This window comes from Amblyomma mixtum, chromosome 7 (genome assembly GCF_055824585.1).
Source record: "Amblyomma mixtum isolate Tamu chromosome 7, ASM5582458v1, whole genome shotgun sequence".
NCBI classification, from domain to species: Eukaryota; Metazoa; Arthropoda; class Arachnida; order Ixodida; family Ixodidae; genus Amblyomma; species Amblyomma mixtum.
The window spans coordinates 61,814,072-61,834,076 of NC_143018.1; positions in this window are offsets into that span (position 1 = coordinate 61,814,072).

Below are 20,005 nucleotides of genomic sequence, written 5' to 3' on the forward strand. Positions count from 1 at the left end.
CAATGCCGCTCGCAGTCACGTCTTCGGGCCGGTCACGGGTGGCATGACGGCGACGCTTACGTCGTGAAAACCGAGAGCACGCTGTTTGAATCGGAGATGGGGGACATTTCGACCGTCTTCACGCTACAAGAAACGCCTAGTCTGGCCCGTCACTGCGCAAAGTGATTCACTGGGTTGGCATCTCCCTTAATCAAGAAATAAGCGGGCTGCTGGCATCAGCAGGTGTAACAAAAAGAAAAAAACAGTGCGCTTCAGATAATTCAGTGCATTTCAGGTACAAAGTTCATGCTAATGCAAGATGGTAGGCAGTGGTCTTGGCCAGGTCAGAACACTTTTTTCATTCCTCTGGTCTGCTAATTAGCAAAGTTACTTTTTTCATTGATAAATTTAGCACAAAATTTTCAATGCAAATGTTGGAAAAAAAAAAGGAGGTTGTCTTGATCAATGGGACTGCTTAAATGTATTTGCTTTTTTGAAACCTTAGCGCAAGCTAGTTCACACGCTTTGTACATAACGTTTTCGCCTTTATTTACATCATTGTGCGTGCTTGCGCTAACAGCAGGTCTGTCACGCTATCCTGTGTACCTGTGGCACACTTAGCTCTACTGTAACAGCTGGCGGTGTTAAAAATCAGGTATGTGATTTTTAACCGTGGTCTGTGATTATATATTCTATCTTTAATGTGACATTGCATGTTTGCTGTATGTTGCTATAACAGGAGGCGGCGCGGACCGCGTCTAGCCCGCTTTGACGCTTTCTGTCAGCTGTCCCCAAACCTCCTAATGTTAACACAATGTGGTTTAAGTTGAGGAGTTTCAACGCTGTCAAGCATTATCAGCGCGTCGCCACACAGCCACACCTTTTTCTGGCCATAAAGGGCTGGCGTAGGTGGGGCACTGAATCAGCACGCAGCTGTGGAAGTGCGCTGACTTTGCATGAAACGGCGAGGCCACTGAATGAGCGCGTCAAGCGCATTACGCGACCGACATTCCGTTCGATGCCGCAATCCATGTCTCGGCGCGCTCACTAGGAGACTGCATTACGTGTACTTGCATACCGTCATCGCGTTATGAGGTCTCGAAATGTCCTTGCGCATATCTGTCGACGCGTTCGCACTGGCGTAGGCTGGAAGCGCCTGGAATGAATTAAACGCGGGTGGTTGTTCTTGCTTGTACTCATTATCAGGAATTCGTGACAGCGCCCAGTCAGTATCGCTAAGCCTAACGGTCTATCGTGTTTCAATGGCAGCCCGTTCTCGATCATTCTCATTCCTTTTTACGTCACTGATGATGTCAACGTGCAATTTTTGAATGTTCAAAGCCATGCGCCACTTGGTGGCAGACAAATGAACTAGCAGCGCTCGTCTTGAATTCCTAATAAAGCCTATACCGAGAGCGTCTATTGGTGTTAGTGCATTACGGGGCGGATGAAAGCCTACTTAATCAAGTTTATACATCTAGAAATTGAAATAAGCTGCTGCGTTACGACTCCAGAGCTGAATGGGCTCGTTGAAATAAAGGGTCACAAATGTGTTGACATATCCGGCCAGACTCGCATGTGAACTGAGTCTGAGCTATGTCGGGGTCAATCTCATATACTGACCGGACGCACACACGACAGTATATATCTGTTCAGATTTTAATGGTTACTGGCATTTGCTACAAAGTTACAAGCAACGCGATAAACTTAAAAAGTGCATTTTGACGAACCAATTCCTGCGTCCGTGCACCTAACTTACTTTGTCACGATGTTATTAAGCTAATGAGGCTTAACGAGCTGCTAATAAGTCGAAATGTGTGGCATGCTACTTAAAGAACTCTCACGAGGCGCCTGCTCACTTTTCAATGCAGAAGAGTGACATGACGGAACTCCACTTTCTTCTCTGTCATAACCAGCTTACCAGTTAGCGGCTATGCCAGAATGTAAAAACAAACAAGTGCGATTATTGTTTTCAATGCCAGAAGGGAATAAAAGCTCTGCTTCATCTAGAGAAAGCAACCTTTTATGCATAGATATGAGCTGGGGAGGGAATCGCGGCTAATTCGCAAATCCAGTCTTAAAACTTTCCCCACATGAACCCACGCTCTCAAATCCAGAGCAAATCCGCACTGCAGTCCCCATGGCATCCCGGTTCCGGCTGAGTCCGAACGAAACGCAAAAGTCACAACACGAGTACACAACAGGCCAATACTTGGTGCAGAAGTCCTTTAGGCCTGTATGATCTAACAAGTAGGGTTAATGTGATTCCTAAACCAAGAATTATTTACAAGCGAAATGTAATAGTAAATAAAGTGCCCTTCTTCACGCTTCCTTTTTTTATTCCTTTTATTTTTCTTTCTTTTCGTACGTAACACCTCTCTCAAGTTCACAGGAATGATTTCTCATTACTTTCGTCAAGGGCCACCAGAACGATCCCCGTTTGTTTGTTTTTATTTTCCATGCCTGGGGGAGAAACTAGAAAAAGCATTTTTTTTTGTTAATTTCCAAGTTTCTCATTTTTTTCCCGAGCCCTCCCACTTCTAGAGAACAACTGGAAATCAACTAGTGCCATCTGTCAGCAGCTAGCATGAAGTATCGCATAGCTCAAAGAGGATGTTTTTCTTGTGATTGTGAGAAAATGAGAGCGTGCTCTAAGAAGCTGCGCGAACACGCTAATAGCTCTGGTTTATACTCTTGCTACGCGCTGCAAAGTCGGGCTTATAAAACGGTTCCTTTGCTCACACTTACGGGGCGATAAAACAAAACAAAATCTATGGGCTGTACCAAAGATTACAAAGTTCCAGCCATAATTTTGGATGTTCAGCGCCATGCGACACGTGGTTCGGGATGTAATGCGGTTATTTAAGAAGCGGAGTAGCAAATAGAGAGCAGAGTTCGCCTTTCTTGCTGCAATTCGATCGGCGCGGCTAAGTGGGTCGCCCTAGCTCTTCCGAGTCATCCGGTCTCGCAACCTTTCCACGAACGATGCTGAAGCCTCGCCGACAGCTTTGCCAGACATCACTTTGCATAACCGCTCTCAGAATCTATAACCAGATGCCGTCTCCTCTAGAGTGCTTCGTAGAACAAAGACCTCCTGCCCTCCGGCGGCCATTAGTTTGACGGCTCATATTTCAAGCAAGGCGTGCATAGACTGAAAACAGTTCTCGCGTTTCAGCCGAGCTTGGCAGCTATGCCCCGTCTGTTTAAAAGCTACACTGCCGTGAATTTAATGATGGCTACCTTAAACTAGGACCAGCGCCATCGGACTCGTGAAACATTTCTCAAGTTAATTAGTACGCGCTGCCCGTCCGATCAAGAGGTCGCCATTTCAGTGCCCTGTTGGCGTAATCAAAAGTTATGTTTGTTCTTCAACTGGCATGATGAAGCCAGTGTGTCGTAGGCGGATGAACATCATCACTGGGGGTGACTGCATCGAAAACTGATGCCACCCTGGAATAGAAGACATTCCAGACTTTCATTCCAAAGTAAACACATTTCAATAGAGTCCGTGGTGGAGAGAGGGGTTTCTTGCAAGCGTAAAGTGAACAAGGGAGGTGGAAGCCTCAGGGACCTCGCCGACGTTTCGGCAAGAGGACTTGTCTCCGTCTGGGCGAATTGTTCATCACTGGCGGGATTTAAATAGGGCGTTCACTCCGAGGAGCAATTTAAGGTGAGGGGGAGGAAGGGATGAAGTGGGAAGGGTGTTAGAATGGGGAGCATGAATCTTGTCCGGGCATGATGGCTGCTAAAAAGGATTAACCGGTTGACCTGCAAAAGTGTGAACTTTGTGTGTGTCCACAATGGAGAGCTGCGACAGGTGGCATAGTATGATTAGCTGGGCTGACCTGGATAAACTAAAACACTATTGAGCAGGAAGGCTGATATACCAATCAGCGAAGAAAAAGATAGGGGTGCAGATAAAGAGGAAATCGAGGGGGAGGGAGTGGGATAGTAAAGGGCCCCTGAAAAAATGTTAGCAGGTGGTGCAAAGCTTAAGGTAAGAGTAGATAAGAATTAATAAAAGAAGGGGGGCGGGGGGGGGGGGGGGTAAGAGGAGAAGAGGGCGGGTAGAGAGGGGAGTATGGTGAAAGAACCGATAAAAAGGCTATATGTAACACTGAAAACAAAAAAAATGGTTTCTGTTTTGTTTTCTGCTCGGCCGGAGCACGTGCAGCATCTTTGTAAACAATTACGTCAGTGCCGGAATGAAGCGGAAAGATTGAATCACTTAAAATAGAAATTGCAGTTTATGCGAGAAATTTAGGCTTATCGATCACTTCTCTTCAAAAAAAAACAAACAATAATGCCGTTGCAGGAACGCGACGGAAAGTCGACAAGTTCTGCAGCATCTGCAGTTCCTTGAGTAACGTGGCTGGAGGTGTGATGCTCCGAGAGACGCATCGACAAAAGTGCAATGCCGCCCTCTCCACCCGCGACCCCCTGTCAATCGCAAAGAAACGCAACATCTCCTCTATTCACGCGTCGGTTAAGTGTGTATCCACACCGCTTCTTCGCGCCTCATGCGTTGTTCACCCCCTGACTTGGCTCGGCCGTTTGTCTTCCGTCTTTCTTTTTCGCGCGTCGACGCTCTTGACCCGCTTCGGCCTAGACGCGACTCCGAGTCACGGGCGACGCCGCAAAGGTGTGGGTCTCCACACCGAGCGTCCTTCCATCGCCTCTGCCAAGGACCGGACCCCGCCAAGGGCATGCGCCGACGGCTCTCCAACAGGAGGCTTCTCTCCCTTCCTTCCGCGCACACTTCCGCTTTCCCTTTTCGAGCTTTCATTTCCAACATGGCTACCGAGTCCGCTTCCTCGCTGTCCAGTCTTCTCTTCTAGGCTCCTCAGTAAAGCCGGCCTAACCTGAGAAGCGTTAGAAAAATGGCGAATAGCTAGGATACCTGGCCAACCGTGGCACTAAGCATCAGAGGTCTTCTTTCGTACAACTTCCGTAAGTTCGTATAAAATTCATCATCATCATCATCATCATCATCCCCACGTTGACTACTGCTATTGCAAAGCAAAGCCTCTCCCACGTCTCTCCAATTAATCCTATCCTTTGCCAGCTGCGGCCACCGTATCCCTGCAAACTTCTTAATCTCATCCGCCCACCTAACTTTCTGCCGCCCCCTGCTACGTTTGCTTTCTCTCGGAATCCACTCCGTTACTCTTAAGGACCAGCGGTTATCTTGCCTTCGCATTACATGCCCTGCCCAAGCCCATTTCTTCCTCTTGGTTTCGACTGGAATGTCATTAACCCGCGTTTGTTCCCTCATCCACTCCGCCCTCTTCCGATCTCTTAACGTTACACCTATCATTTTTCTTTCCATTGCTCGCTGCGTTGTCCTTAAGCTGAACCCTCTTTATTAGCCTCCACGTTTCTGCCCATAGGTGAGTACCGGTAAAATACAGCTGTTGTATACTTTTCTCTTGTGGGATATTGGCAAACTGTCATTCATGATCGGAGAAAAAATTATGTACCTCAAAAGGACCAAGAAACAACGACGCGCTGACTGCTCCAGAATTCCATGTTCTATAATAACAGTCATGTTACCTCGGGAGGTCACACCTGCGGTTTTGTAACAAGGGGCCTCTTGCTGCATATTAATTTGATAGCGTCAAGGAGCTCGTGTCGCAGAAAATCGGGCGTCGGCGTCGTTGACAGTAAGCGAAAAATCCTGGAAAAATCCTCAGAGAAGCAACCTGGGAGGCAGGTGGGCCACCTATATCACGTAATCTTGCGGCGTTATCACAACCTGCCCATCGAGTTGTGTGAAAATTGTGCACCATGGCAGGTGACAGCTAATTTAATGATTGGTCGCGATCAGTTGCTCGGGAAGAGCAGCCTTCGTCGCACATGCCCCATAGGTGGCAGCACCTGCCATCCCACGGCAGTGGCGCATGTCTCAACCGCTGCACCACTGCGCCAGGTGTTGTATGAGACTTCCAGCGATCTTTGAATGTTAAGTAGTGAATGAGCAACTCTGCATATATATAGACATAAACCCACCAAAGCTATCGCGTCATACCCTTAAGGCGGAGCTTAAGAAATGTCCCTTTCAAATTTTTTTCTTGGGTAATTTGTTCTCAACTGTCAATAAACTTTCAAATTCATCCTTTCCTGTCCCCGGTGCGGTCATCTGGGCAGGCTACCAAACAAGCGGATCCCAGAACCCCAAACATTTGACCATTTCCTGCCCGTTCACGCTCCACTAAATCGCGTTTTACCACGTTTAAATTCCTGAAAGCTCTTTAGCTTCTCCACATCATTGCCATGATAACTATTAGGTGCGAAGTCAAAGGGCATACAAACTCCCTTGAATGAAGAACGGAGTTTCACGACCGCCCTACTCTCTCCATCGCGCAAATACTCCGCCTTCGCTGCAGCCACTCGCGGACGTCGTTTCAAGAAATTTCGCACCTAGCCGCTAAGTCTGCTGACTTTAAATAAAGACTTCCGAGAATAGCAAGAGAGCTGCTCTTGGCGAACGCGCCAAGTGCGCGTAGCTAGCGAAGGCATCCTCTTGAGTGTACAGCCTTTGACGAAAGTCTGCAGGTCACATTGCTTGCTTCACCCTCGTAGAGTGGGACTGTTATTGAACCCTTTAAAATCCGACCCTCTTTAGGGTGTGGAAAATCCCCTTCCTCAGCTTTCATGAACTTTTCGTCTTTAGGTGTGGCGGAAGTTTTCCACTGCACGGCTCAAAGCAAACCATGTGGTACGAAGACCTTCAACAAAAGCTTACATGTTAATTACCATAACAGTGCTTGTTAATTACCATAACTACGAAAACGATCCCCGTTAAGCGTTCGTAGCTTTTCACTGCATTATAGATAGCGCTGTCTTCTTCTTCAATGAAAATGTCTGCTAATGCCGGTGTTTGATCGTTATATACTATAAGAGCGATGAATACATAGCCATCGCACCTGTAAATTACATTGAGTTAAACTGAGAAGCCGTGTGGTTGTGTGGCCGCCCACGTTTGCTTGTATTAGGACTCTGGGGACCGCTGCGGTGGCCTAGTGGTTTTACCATCCACCTCGCATGCGGAGATGTAGGGTTCGACCCCCAGAGCCACCGGGTACCCACCGAAGAAACAATAGATAAAAGCTTTTCCCTGGCCTGGTGCTCGGCTTACCTGGGGTGAATTGCATGAGAAATGGGTATCTGACTCCATCTTGTACATACCAGGATGCCTTCTTTGTGCCATAGCATTCTTTGGCCAATACTGCCCTTGCGCAATAAGGATTCATCACCATAATAATCATCATCAGGAATTTGGGGACCGGAATGAGTGCATTTTTTTAGCTTTCGGAAGGTAGCCAGCTTCTTTTCTCTACGCAAGCCGCAACAGGGAATTCATACCGCTTTGCATCCGCTCCGACCGTCGACTCAGAATGCACCTCCGTGACACCCCCCGTTTTCTGACGCACAAATAACCAGTCCATTCAGAGAGTGCCTGTACAGCAAATAATTATGTTTTTAAACAAGTAACCTTAGGCTGCTTCGAGGCACAGCGGCTGAGCTGGGGCAGCGGAAATAAAGGGATAGCAGGCAGGCTGTAGAAATGAAATGAAAGAGATGAGGGAATAGTTAGAAAGGATGGGGGGGGGGGGGGGTGGAAAAGGGAGACTACAAGTAATCTATTTACATTTTAACGTATCTACAGGTCGGGCGGGTGTGATGTTCTTAGTTAAACGGGAATAATAGCACGCGCGCATGACACACACAATGCACAGTACAGCTGGAGTGGGGCGTCCGAAACCTAAAACTCCGCTGACCTCTTTCCGATGTCCACTTCAATTTTCCCCTACCAGCAACCCTTACGGCACGGGCAAGCCAACATGGACGACGATGGGTCACCTGCAGCCGAGCTTTTCTCCCGTGTTTAATTACGTCTTCGTCCCCCTAGTGGATGGTCGTCATTATAACTGTTTACCAGAGGCGTGACTAGTTATGAGGTCGTATCCGTGGCCGAACGACGTGCGGAGGTGAGTCCGACTGCACGCGCGTCCTCGACCCTGAACTGCGCCCCGCACTTCCGCCTTGCCCGCCGCTTTTAATTGCCCCACCAGCTGCTCGTCCCGCAACCTCAGCCCTGCACGCGGCCCCCTTGAGCCACCGGTGTTTGCCGTGCAATCAATGAGGCTTGCTGGGCGCCTACAGATGGCCTATTCACTCGCACGCCGCATAAAGCAACTTCATCGCGATAAAGGAACTCTTCTGGTTGGCAGAGGTTATCTGCTTATCGAGATCGATACATCAACGCTGCACATTAAGCGCCTGTTCGAGGTAGATAGATGGCCGTTGTTGAATCCTAAGGAACCTCACGAACTCTTGCGGCCTTGTAGGTTACCGTCTATGAGCTTCTTGGTGCGTGTGCGCTCTGCGTGACTGTAGTCTCCATTGTTTTGCACTATTGCCGTTCCAAGTATCCTTTGAGTTCCCGAGTTTTACCTGTCACTGTTTATTATGATATGTTAACTGCTTTCTCGCGTTTTGCCTATTCGCAGTGTACGCTGCGTGCTGCTTGTTTTTCCTGCGTTTCTGGGGCTGCAGGTGGCATCATGCAGACTAGGTATTTTCTTTTTCTGCATTCTTTTGGCCCGCTCTTTTCTGGAGGAGTGCTGAACATCATTTTTCGGCTCTGTCATTTCTTAAACGGCACGATTCAAGGCACTTTTTTCTGTACACCCACCACAGATAGCCAAAGCAAAGACGCTCTACCGCAAAGACCAAAATATGTTTACTGGGGAGCTTGACGAGATGTAAAATAGCGGCCTCGTGCGCAACACTGTTCGCCTAGTTGTCCGGGAACATAATCTCGAGTGGATCGAGTGGAATAAATTTTAATGAAGGGAAAGGGAGAGGTGGCTTTAGGACCGCTGACTGTTGTTCAGATGCCGTGTAGACTTTTGGCTCGGGTGGCCCACTCGATGACCTTGACTTGCGTGTCCTGGCACTCGGTGGTCCTTAGCAGGTCGCATGCTTCCTGTAAAGGATATGGCAGGATTTCCTCAGGCGTCTATGGTGCCTACAGGCCGATATCATGTAGCTAAAGTAGTTCTTCTCCCCGTAAAATCGGCAGAGAAATAGTTCGGATTAGGGCAAGCGTCTGTTTGTGTTTGGCCTGTCTCCAGGCCATCTGTTGGTGTCCATCAGTAATCTGTGTGATGGTGTGAGAGTCCTTCTGGTTAGCTTGCTTCCTGTTGTGATCTAATTGTAGGTTGTGAGTGGTTCTTCTTGGGTGTCCTTGTTGTGAGGGTTGTCACCCGCTTGGCCAGCGAGTATTCTAGTATGACGGTGTTCATTCCCAGGGTTCCCGGCATGAGCCGGAATCCAAATTACTTCTACCTCTTTGTCAAGGATTCTACTTTCGTGCGCCATCAAATCAAGAGGTAGGCCGCTTCTCCAGAGATCCTGCGTCTAGAGAAATTTATCCCTTCGTTCCTTCCTTCCTTCCTTCCTTCCTTCCTTCCTTCCTTCCTTCCTTCCTTCCTTCCTTCCTTCACAGTTTTTTTTTTTCGCATCTTTTTCACATGAGATGCGGCGCAGCCGGTTAGGTTAGGTTTTTATTTCAAGCGAACAAAATGTAAGAAGCTTAATAAAGGTTACCTAATCACAAAAACTTAAATGGGCTTCTGGACCTGTGGTATAGTTTGCATTGTTCGCGTGTAGCCGTATCAGGCAGATTTTTTAAACGCTATACCTTACATAGTCAGAGAGTGGCCTATTCTTTATTAATTAATTAAAACGGCGCATACTGCAACTCAAGCAGAATAACAAGTTAGAAATGAAGAAATAACGAGCACTCAAGCACGCGTCATTGTCGCCACACACTCACACACAATACAATAAAGGAAAACTCAGCAGGTATATTAGTTGACGTAAATAGTAAAAAAGTCCGTCAACAGGCGAAAAAAACGGTGGGGCTCCAGATTAATATTAAGAAAACTAAGGGAATGTTCAACAGTTTCCGTAGGAAACAACAGTTTACAACAGGCTGCGAAGCCTTGGAAGTGGTAAGAGAATTCATCTACTTATGGCAGGTAGTTACGGCTGGCCCGGACCACGAGAGGGATATGACTAGGGGAACAAGAATTGAGTGCGACTGTGAATTTGGCAGGCACTCTCAGGTCATGAACAGCAGCCTACCAGTATCCCTCAAAAAGAAAGTATGCAACAGTTTCATATGCCAGCCCGCACCGTTGGTACATGAAACTGGAGGCTAACGAAATTGATTGAAACTAACCTGGGACAGTGCATCAAGCTTTGGAAAGGAAAATTATGTCAGAAGTTAAGGGAGAGGAAGAGAGCAGAGCGGATCAGCGCACGAATGGAAGTTAATGATATCCTAGCTTAAATCAGAAAATAATGAACAAGACCCCGTCGGCGGGGCATGTAAATCAAATGGGAGATAACGGACGGTCCCTCAGGGTAACGGAATGGATTCCAAGAGAGGCTAAGCACGTAGCAGAGGACGTCGAGAATGAAGTGGGCGGATAAGATTAAGTGGGGATAAGGCGGGCGCAGTTTGCGTAGTTAGACAAGTGGCGATAAAGGCGATGACGACGAAGTTGTTCTCGCTAATTGCGGCCTGCGGTGACCGAACCCGTCCGATACACATAGTGTGCAGACATGTGGAGCCTCCTGGGAGTTCTAAGTGGTGACCTGAAAAAAGCATTGGGTGCTTCTGCGAGTTCCTGGCTGATTGCGTTTTACTAAACTTCTAAAGAATGCTCTTGGAAGTCTCCCCACGTTCTCTCGCTCTGCTCCAAGGTTATTATCTGGTGTATCTGTGACCCCGTTTTCAAGGTCACGTTACGGGCATGCTTCTTGGATGTGAAGCAATGACCGCGCTGTATACGCGCAACTTGGCTCTCTGCCTTGGCCTCTGACTTCTAACCTTTATCTGCTCTCTCACCCATTCTTTGTTTTTTGCTCTTACCACAACCGCCGCATGCCTTCACTTCACTTCATCCCAAGGACTTTTTAAGTGGCTGTTCTCTAATTGCCCTCTCAATCTATCTCGATGAGTACTCGTCGCCCATTACCGTAGAGTTCCGTGTTAAGCCACTTCCTGTGTGGTTTTCATGCTGCGGCCGGTTTTATGCGTGTTATGCTCCGAAAAATAAAAAAAAACGTGAGCTAAATGGGTTGGGGGGCATAAAAATCAATTGGGAGAGATCGCCGGTGTCGGAAGCCATTGCTGTAGTTGGCAGACGCAAGGCGGATAGCTCGGTGAGAGCAGTCTTGTCAAAGCCCCTGAAGAGGCAACGCGCAAGTGCAGTCTTTGTCGAAAGGAATCTGCTTCTGAGCCCTGCACTGCAGCTCCCTTTGCATAATCAGGGACCCCAATCTCACGAAGGCGGGAGGAACTAAAGTAGTCAACCGTCCCAAGCTTTGGGCTGTCAAATGTGCTAAAGAGCCCCGCTACACGGCTTGGGAGCAAACCATTTGGGCTGCATATTTTTTACAAAAACTGTACATATATACGGACACCAAACACTCATAACGTCATAACCGTGGAGACTATATACTGTACAGTCAGGCACAAAAGTTTACGGGACGCGGGTTTCGTGGGGAAAAAAAAAATATTTTTGCGCAGTCAGGCAAAGCAGGTCAATGAAAAGCATAGAAGCATGAGGGGGGGGGGGGGGGGGGGGCAGGGGGGGGGGTACGTGCTCCGTCCGCGAAACTAATAGCAGCTGGTTGACTGGCGAGGCAGCGCACAAGGAATTTTTTATTTTTTATTTTTTCACAAATGCGCACCTCGTATAAACTTTCGTCTCTGACTGTACAATATACTGTACGCGTCCAAATAGCAAATAACGCAAACTGACTGCAGCAGTATAAGATGCTGTAAGCCGCAGCCCATAAAAAAGGTGCGACTATTGATAAAACTGAAGCGCGAGGCTTCCCCCTCGGTTCAGGCACCAGTGGACCGGCCACGCCAGAAGGTTGCATGTATACACGGGGTGTCTCATCGACTACGGAAGATCGCAGCTAAGCATGATGTGCAGCTGGTGTTTTCAGCTGATCACAAGGTCGGGAGAGTGTGCGCGGCAGTTCGAAACGGGCTAGACAAGACACTGCCTCGACAGGACCCGCGGAAGTGTACTGCCAGTCATGCCAGCGATTTCACCGCCTCCGAAAAGGGGGTTGTGTACAAGGTGCCATTGGCCTGCGGGAAGGTGTATTACGGCCAAACGGGCAGATGCATCAACGTGCGGCTACAGGAGCACAAGAACTCACTGCACTGCAGAAAACCGGTGTCTTCGAACCTTGTTTTGCACTGCCCTGAGTGCAAGGATCTCGGGACCTGCAAGTGCTCACCGGACCTTGACAACACTACGATTGTGTACAAGCATGACAACGTGTTGTGTAGGGAAATTTACGAGGCATATAGTATCGCCAAGGCTCATAACACGTGCGTGGCCAAACCGTCTGTTGCTATACGGGAAAAAGAGGTAGCATATCTGGACAAGTGCTTTGCGCCTTGATAGCAGCAGCTGGCGGTGACTGTTGTGTTTAGTTTTCTTCTTTTGGTTTTTGACCAACGATTTTATCGCACTTTCTTCCTTTATAATTCTACGTGTTTTCGAATAAACTTCCAGTTGTTAGTCAGCGCTCGTGTCGTCTACTCTTTCTGTCCGTGTTTTTCGCGCTAAAATTTTCCAAGATGTATGTTAACCAACTCGCCCAATATGCAGTACTGTTAAAAAAGGTGCCGGCATACGTGATGCTGATAAATGAGAGAACAGGGTGCCGTAGTTAGCTTCAGCCAAACAGTATCGACGTTCTACCCTGTGTCAGGTTACTACGGACCTCTGCCAACAGTTTTGCGATGGAACATGAGCTTAACCTTGCCTTTCCTTGCTTGTATTAGCAAACAGAGCGAGAGACAAGAACAATGCCGAAGAGCGAACTACAAAACGCTACAGCATTAATACACTTCGTGTGCCCCAGATGTTCTGAAGACCTTTTAGATAAACGGCATAGAGGGAAAGACGCGGGGCGTGAGTGCCTTTTGAGATCGCGTGGCGGCGTCAGGCAAACAGTTCGCGACCCTTCGCGATGTAATGAGTGGTCGCCTTTGTTTTCCCTCCTTTTAAACACAATGAAGAGAGCGAAGGAGTTCACAGGACAATTCAGAGCTTCCCCGTGTGTATACTGATGGCCCGTATTCTCCGTGCTTGATCTGCAAGCGATAGACGGCCATCTTCGAAATTTGTAACACGCGTTGGCGAATACACGAGGTCCCCCACAAAGCAAGGCTGTAGAGGAGTGATGAATAAAGCCCGCGCAATGTGTAAAGCGAAGACCTCTTCTTCTATGCGCCTTGCGGCGAGAAAGAGCCATTGTTTCAACAGGCCCCAGGAGGCCTTGAAAAGGTGGCTTGAGTAAAGAACGGCATAACAGATAAGCTAGCCAGATAACCGCTCGATGAGATTCTTGGTAGGTTGTTCCGTGAGGCCTGTGGAGTGCCCTAGACCCAGCAGACGTCAATAAGTTTTCGTTGGCAAGAAATGTTCGATAGAAAAGCCACACCGGCTTTGTTTTTTTTTTCCACGATAAAAATTGGTAAATTGGTTTTTGAAGAAAAGAAATGGCGAAGTATCTGTCTCACATATATCGGCGGACACCTGAACCGCGCCGTAAGGGAAGGGAGGAAGGTAGGAGTGAAAGAGAAAGAGAGGAAGAGGTGCCGTAGGGGAAGTCTCCGGAATAATTTCGACCACCTGGGGATCTTTAATGTGCACTGACATCGCACTGCACACGGGCGCCTCATGCGTTTCGCCTCGGTCGAAACGCGGCCTTCGCTGTCGGGTTCGAACCCGGGTACTCCGGCTCAGTAGACGAGCGCCTTACCACTGAGCCACCGCGGCGGTTTTTTTCCACGAACAATTTTGATAAATGCATTGTGGAAATAAGACGGACACTCCCCGTCGAAGAGTTGAGTTGCGTTGAAATTCCTTTATAAGGTAGGAAGGCGCAAGGCCATGGGAGGGTGTATCGGGGAATAGGCAGAACTTCAATGTTTGCACGGTCGTCAGTCGCCTCGCATTGCTCTGATCAGGCCACTAAGGGAATCATATCTAACCATTTGAAGATCAGTGCAAGAGTGCATGTGTGGGAAACTCTTCTGTACATCAGAGCCGCTTCTAGCAACCGACTCTAATGTCTGGATCGAAGAGAGAGAGACAGAAGGACGGAAAGGCAGGGAGGTTAACCAGGCGATGCTCAGCAGGCTACCCTACACGTGGGGAGGGAAAAAAGGGGGGGGGGGGGGGGGGGGAGAGCGGCAACGAAATTAGTTTTTCAAGTGTCCATCGACTACTATGACAAGGGGACAGAGGGCGCACACTTAAAGCTTAAAGTTTATAGAAGGGAACACAACCCTCAGTCTTTTAAGAACCTCAGGAGCGCTTTCATCGCTTTTATTTGTGAGCTGGACGAAGAATTTCCCATAAATCTACTCTAGCTCGTTGTCTCAATGTGTGCTCGGCGTCCGTCAGCTTTTCGTATGGCGACAACGCCACTCACAAGTGTTCAGCAGCTACCAGATAGGTGCTTGCGTGTTGGAGTATGTGTTGCCCACATGGCAGTTCTTTGAGAGCGGACAAGAACAGACGTCACATGGAGGCTCTGCGAGGCCATCTCGCTGACAGGGTCACGCAAGCTGCCGATTGAACTTGAAAGTCGTCATTGCTACACGTGCAAGAAAACAAAAAAGGAAAAAAAAGGCTCACCCTTCAAGGTTACGTCTTCAATGGAGGGCCACTAATTGGCGCCGGTGTCGTGGTCGACGTCCGCCCCAGTGGTCACGGCTTCCGACGACCTTCGACAGGAGCGCCTCGGTGATTTACCAAGTGTTAATTCGGTCCCTCCCGCGCGCTGACCAATTATCTCCGCTTGCCAGCATGCGGGCACAACTCTTTCGTCATGCGCGCATACATACAGCAATCGAATGGCGTGCGCATGCATCGGCGTGATTTCTTTCGCGAAGAAACGTTGCTTGCATAGGTGTGCAATGGGAATTAGGCAAGAGAGTGGTGAAACTTATCGTCACGACTGAGCTCAATTACAAAGAACGATTCGCATATCTCCGATGTGTGTTGAGCAGCCAACTGTTGAGCTGCGCGCCCGTAGCGGTGCCCATTATCCAATGGCAGTTTTTATATTCCGGCGCTATAGGATGCGTGCATTGCAAATAACGGCACGCTATACGGTGCTCGTAACGTGCCGTTATTCCAGGAGTCACGGAACGGGCATGCCTGTCTGAGAAGCAAGCGCCAATTTGCATGTTACAAGGCAAATCACGCGCCGAAGGGGTCGGGTGCTTCGACGCTTCTATGGATTCAACAGCGGGAAAATTAGGTTCTGTCATTTGGGGTAATTTTGCGAATGCAACCTTGCGTTAGAGTCGTTCGTCGTTGCCGAACTTATGCTTCTTATCGTTTTCACAGTGGCAGCAGTTAGGCAACACTAAAGACTCGAGTGGCGTCCGACCGCATACAAAATGACGTCACAACTCTCTCGCCCGTCACGCTGTTACCCTCCTCCTCGCGCTCTCACTGGCACCAGTCGCACACACCTTCGGGGCCCCTCTGAGCAGCATGAGCATAGTTGACCGCAGGATATATAAAGAAAAGAAATATTCGGCAGAGACACTTAAGACTCCTTACGTGTGTGAATTCGAAAGCATTACTGTCCCCGGGTGCAATGACACTCCCCTACACAAGCGCCACTCACACATTTACGTGCGCTTATGACACTACACAGAACGCTGTACGACGAACGGTTGCATCACAGTTTTGATAAGAAAGCCTGGGAAGGCATCCAATTGTAGGTGCACGTGTCGTCAGTCAGAATCTCTGTCGCAAGCTAGCCTCCAACTTGACTAGCACATGTAAGCTCATATGCAACGAGAAATCATACGACACCAGTCGAAACGCTTTATAACAAACGGCTGCGACATACGTAGTTTTTGGTGCGAATGCCGAGAAAAGTGACAGCACATGGAGGTCGGCCAGTGGGGAGTATATATAGACGAACGACTTATATAAGATTGTCTGAAGTGGTGGTGGTGGTGGCGGTGGAAAACGTTTATTTGCTCTATTTTACAATATTTTTTTTTTTTGCGGCTTCAGATGGAGTCTTCCATGTTATCATCAGGGTCGGTTCCCCTAGTCCAGGGCTCCGCTGAGGGTAGCTGCCCTGCGTGCACGCCTTACTAGTCCTTGTTGGACTTTCAGGATGGCGCTGGATAGCATCATCTCCCGCTGTTCCACCACTGCTGGTGGTGCTCGGCTTGCTGCGTGCATCATACGGCCGCTTGATGGCGCCACCCTATTTTTCTTGCCATCACTGGGATTTTCCATACCGTCTGCGAATACACACACACACACACACGCCGCGGGGTTTTCTCGTAATGGGACTAGTAACGCTTTCGAATTAATAATGGCGCAGTAACTACCTCACTTCTCGGTGGACACCTCAACCGCGCCGTGAAGTAAGGGAGGAAGGAGTAAGTGTAAGAGAGAAAGAGAGGTGCCGTAGTGGAGAGCTCTGGATAAATTTCGATCCCCTGGGGATCTTTAACGTCTACTGACATGCTGTCCTGGACTTCGGGCATGATGATGATGATGATGATGATGATGTCCTCGGGCTGAATGGCACATACCCACGGCGGGGGATTGGCCAGGGTGCATAGCGGATACAAACGCACTCAAGTACAGGGAATGGAGTATAATTAAATATAAAATTTGGGACACAGAGCTAGAATTTGTACAATACAAAAAATACGGAGGAAGAAAAGTTGTGAATTCACATTCTAGCAGAGGAATCTACCAGATGAAATTATATAATTGTGAATAGAATCGAACACTGGTTTCAGGGCATATCCCTTGGCGCTTGCCCCGAAGGATAAGAGAATTGGAATAGATAGAGGAAGCCCAAGCCGAGCGAGGGGGATCTCCAAGCAAATTCTACGGAGAGCAGCGAGCCGCCTGCAGGAGAGGAAAAAATGTTCTATAGACTCAATTTCGCCACAAGACTCACAAAGGTTGGATATCGAAAGCCCCGATCGGCATAAATAAAGATTTAGCCGCGGTATCCTGCAGCGCAAAAGGGTCATGGACACCTCACATTGCCTCGAACTGCACATCCGCACACTCCAAGGAAATGCCAGGTGTTGAAAATCCGCTGCAGCGAGGAGAGGCTCATGGCTCAAGGTGTGGAAACGCTGGAATCGCTGAAAGCGTGCTAAAGTCAAGTAAATAGTATTTGGGACGAAAGGGACAATAGGACAATCAAGGGCAGACTTCGCTAAAAAATCAGCCCTCTCATTAGAAACAATGCCACAGTGCCCAGGGACCCAGTGAAGGCGAACTTCTGAAACATGTGGAGGAATAAAAAATTGAAGGGAACGGCTCATAGGAGTATCACTCGAGGTTTCGAGCGCTGCCAAAACAGAAAGGTTGTCTGAGAGTATAATAACCCGAGTGACACTGCAGGGAATCCTTATTAAGGCCAACTCAATGGCCAGGAACTCAGCTACAAAAATAGGGGTATAGTCAGGGGCCCGAAATGAGTAACTCCAATCAAGAGCCCTTGAGTAAATACCAATAGCGGCCTTTTCATTTTGCTGGGAGACATCTGTATAGACGGCAATATGGTTAGGAAAATTGTCTAGGTACTCCTCTATGAGCCCATTTAACATATTGGCGGGCAGGTTCTTAGCATTCCTTGGGAGGGTGTTGTCAAAGAAGACCGCCGTGTCAGCCCGCCTGTGGTTGACCAGTACTAAAGATCTCACTGATACAGAAATATTTGACAGCAGGGAGTTAGTGAACACCACCTGAGGGAGCTTATACCGAGGCCAGGGAGTACCAAAGAAGAGAGTTGGGTTCGTTGTAAATATAGGGTTAGCCAATCCAGGAACAGGCTCCAAAGACCTTAAAAATGTCCGCACAGTGATAAGCTCAAACCGGGAATTGAGATCAGGTATCCGCGCCTCCAAGTACAGCACAGCATTAGCTACTGATTTAGGCAGACCTAAGCAAAGGCGCAGAGCGCGTCGCTCCATAACAAACAGGGGTTCACGCTTGTACTTTGGGCACCCAGAAAAGAGAACGGAGCCGAATTCAAGGATTGGCCGTACATAGGTCTTATAAAGAAGTAGTAGAGTGTCTCGTCGCATACCGAATTTTTTGTTGCTGATCCTCACCAACCGGCCGAGGGCACGCTCACCCTTAAGCGCAATGCTTCTAATGTGTGGCCGCCAGTCTAAATGCGGGTCATATATTATACCCAAGTATTTTGTTGAATCAACTTGCGGGATGAGGATAGAGTGATACGACAGAGAGATGTAAAGAGGGGTTGCTTGTGGGAAAACAAGGACGGCACACTTGTTCACATTTAAAGTTAACTTTATGCTGTCTAGCCAAACTTCCAGAGCATTTAAATACTCTTGCAGTAATTGGTACAGGATATGAATGTCTTTGGCAGAAGCGAAAAAAGCAATATCATCCGCATACACATAAACTTTGACGGCAGGGTGAATAGGGATATCACGCACTAGTATGTTAAACAATAACGGTGAAAGAACGGAGCCTTGTGGGACACCTCTAGACTGGGCGTATGTTGTAGAAGTTAACGTACCCTTAGAACAAAAGAACGCTCTATTCTTCAAGAACTCTCCTATCCACGCAAATAGGTACAAAGGAGGTTGTACATTAGCCAGTTTATGAAGCAAAATGCTGTGTTCAACGCTGTCGTAAGCCTTTGCAATATCTAAAGTAACCAGAGCTGATACCTCATTTTGCCTCATAGCAACCTTAATACGGCTCTCCAAGTCTATGTGCGCGGTCCAAATCGAACACCCCCGGCGAAAGCCAATCTGAGCCTCCCTAAAACCTTGAATACTCAGAATATGACTCGTGAGGCGGCTGAAGACTACCCGCTCTACAAGCTTAACCAAATTTGATGTGAGAGCAATCGGCCGAATATTGTCGAGATCAAAACCCTTCCCCTGCTCTTTCAGCAGTAAAATAATTTTCGCTGTTTTCCAATTTTGTGGAATCCAGGCTTTTTCCAAAGACCAGTTCACAATCTGCAAGAGGTACGGGGCAAAATCTTGCATTAGGATTTTAAGCATGCCAACTGTTACTCCGTCAATCCCAGGGGCAGCAGATTGCAGGCAATTAACTACGGACGCTAAATCAGAGGCAGATACTTTAGTGAAGTCTCCACCCAAATGAAACGGGGTTGATGGAAAGGTAGCGCGAGCTTGAAAACGCACAGCAAGGCCTTGAGCTATGGACTCTAGTATATCTTTTTCGTCCCGAGGTGGCAATACTGTGGACTGAGAGATGTGAGAAGAGGGCAGCACATGAGTATGTTCCATGAATCTATAAAGAGACTTCCGGTTGACAGGATTAGACAGATAGGTGTTCAGGCTGGCATTGTAATCATCCTTAGCCTTAGATATTGTTCTTGTAAAAGAGGCTGCAAAGAATTTGTAATTTATCCAGTTCTTTGGGCACTGGTTGTGCGTTAGACTCTTCCATGCAGCTTTCCTTCGACGATAGGCTTTTTCGCAGTAGTCATTCCACCAACTGGAAGGAGTCTTATTTATAACGCCTGACCGGACTGTAAAGACTGCTCGCCGAGAGGCGTCTAACACTGAATTTAATACCAGAGGGCCCCCGTCAGATTTATCGGAGGGGGAAACAGACGAGAGGGCCTCACCTAGGAGGTTCTTGAACAGTGTAGTATTTATAAATTTTTGTGGCGAACCAGTCGCCCTGACTGGACTGCACGCAATAGTGAAAGTGATTGGGGGGTGGTCACTGGACGTACCGCAGTCAACTGTACACCACGAAGATACCGCTGTACAATTAACTGCTAGCGTTAAATCAATTGCTGAAAAACTTTCAGAAAATAAAGCAGAGCTGTCCGGAAGTGGGTGGAGACCTTAAGCCTCTTTCACATGCAAGCGAAAACGCTCGCGATTTCTGCC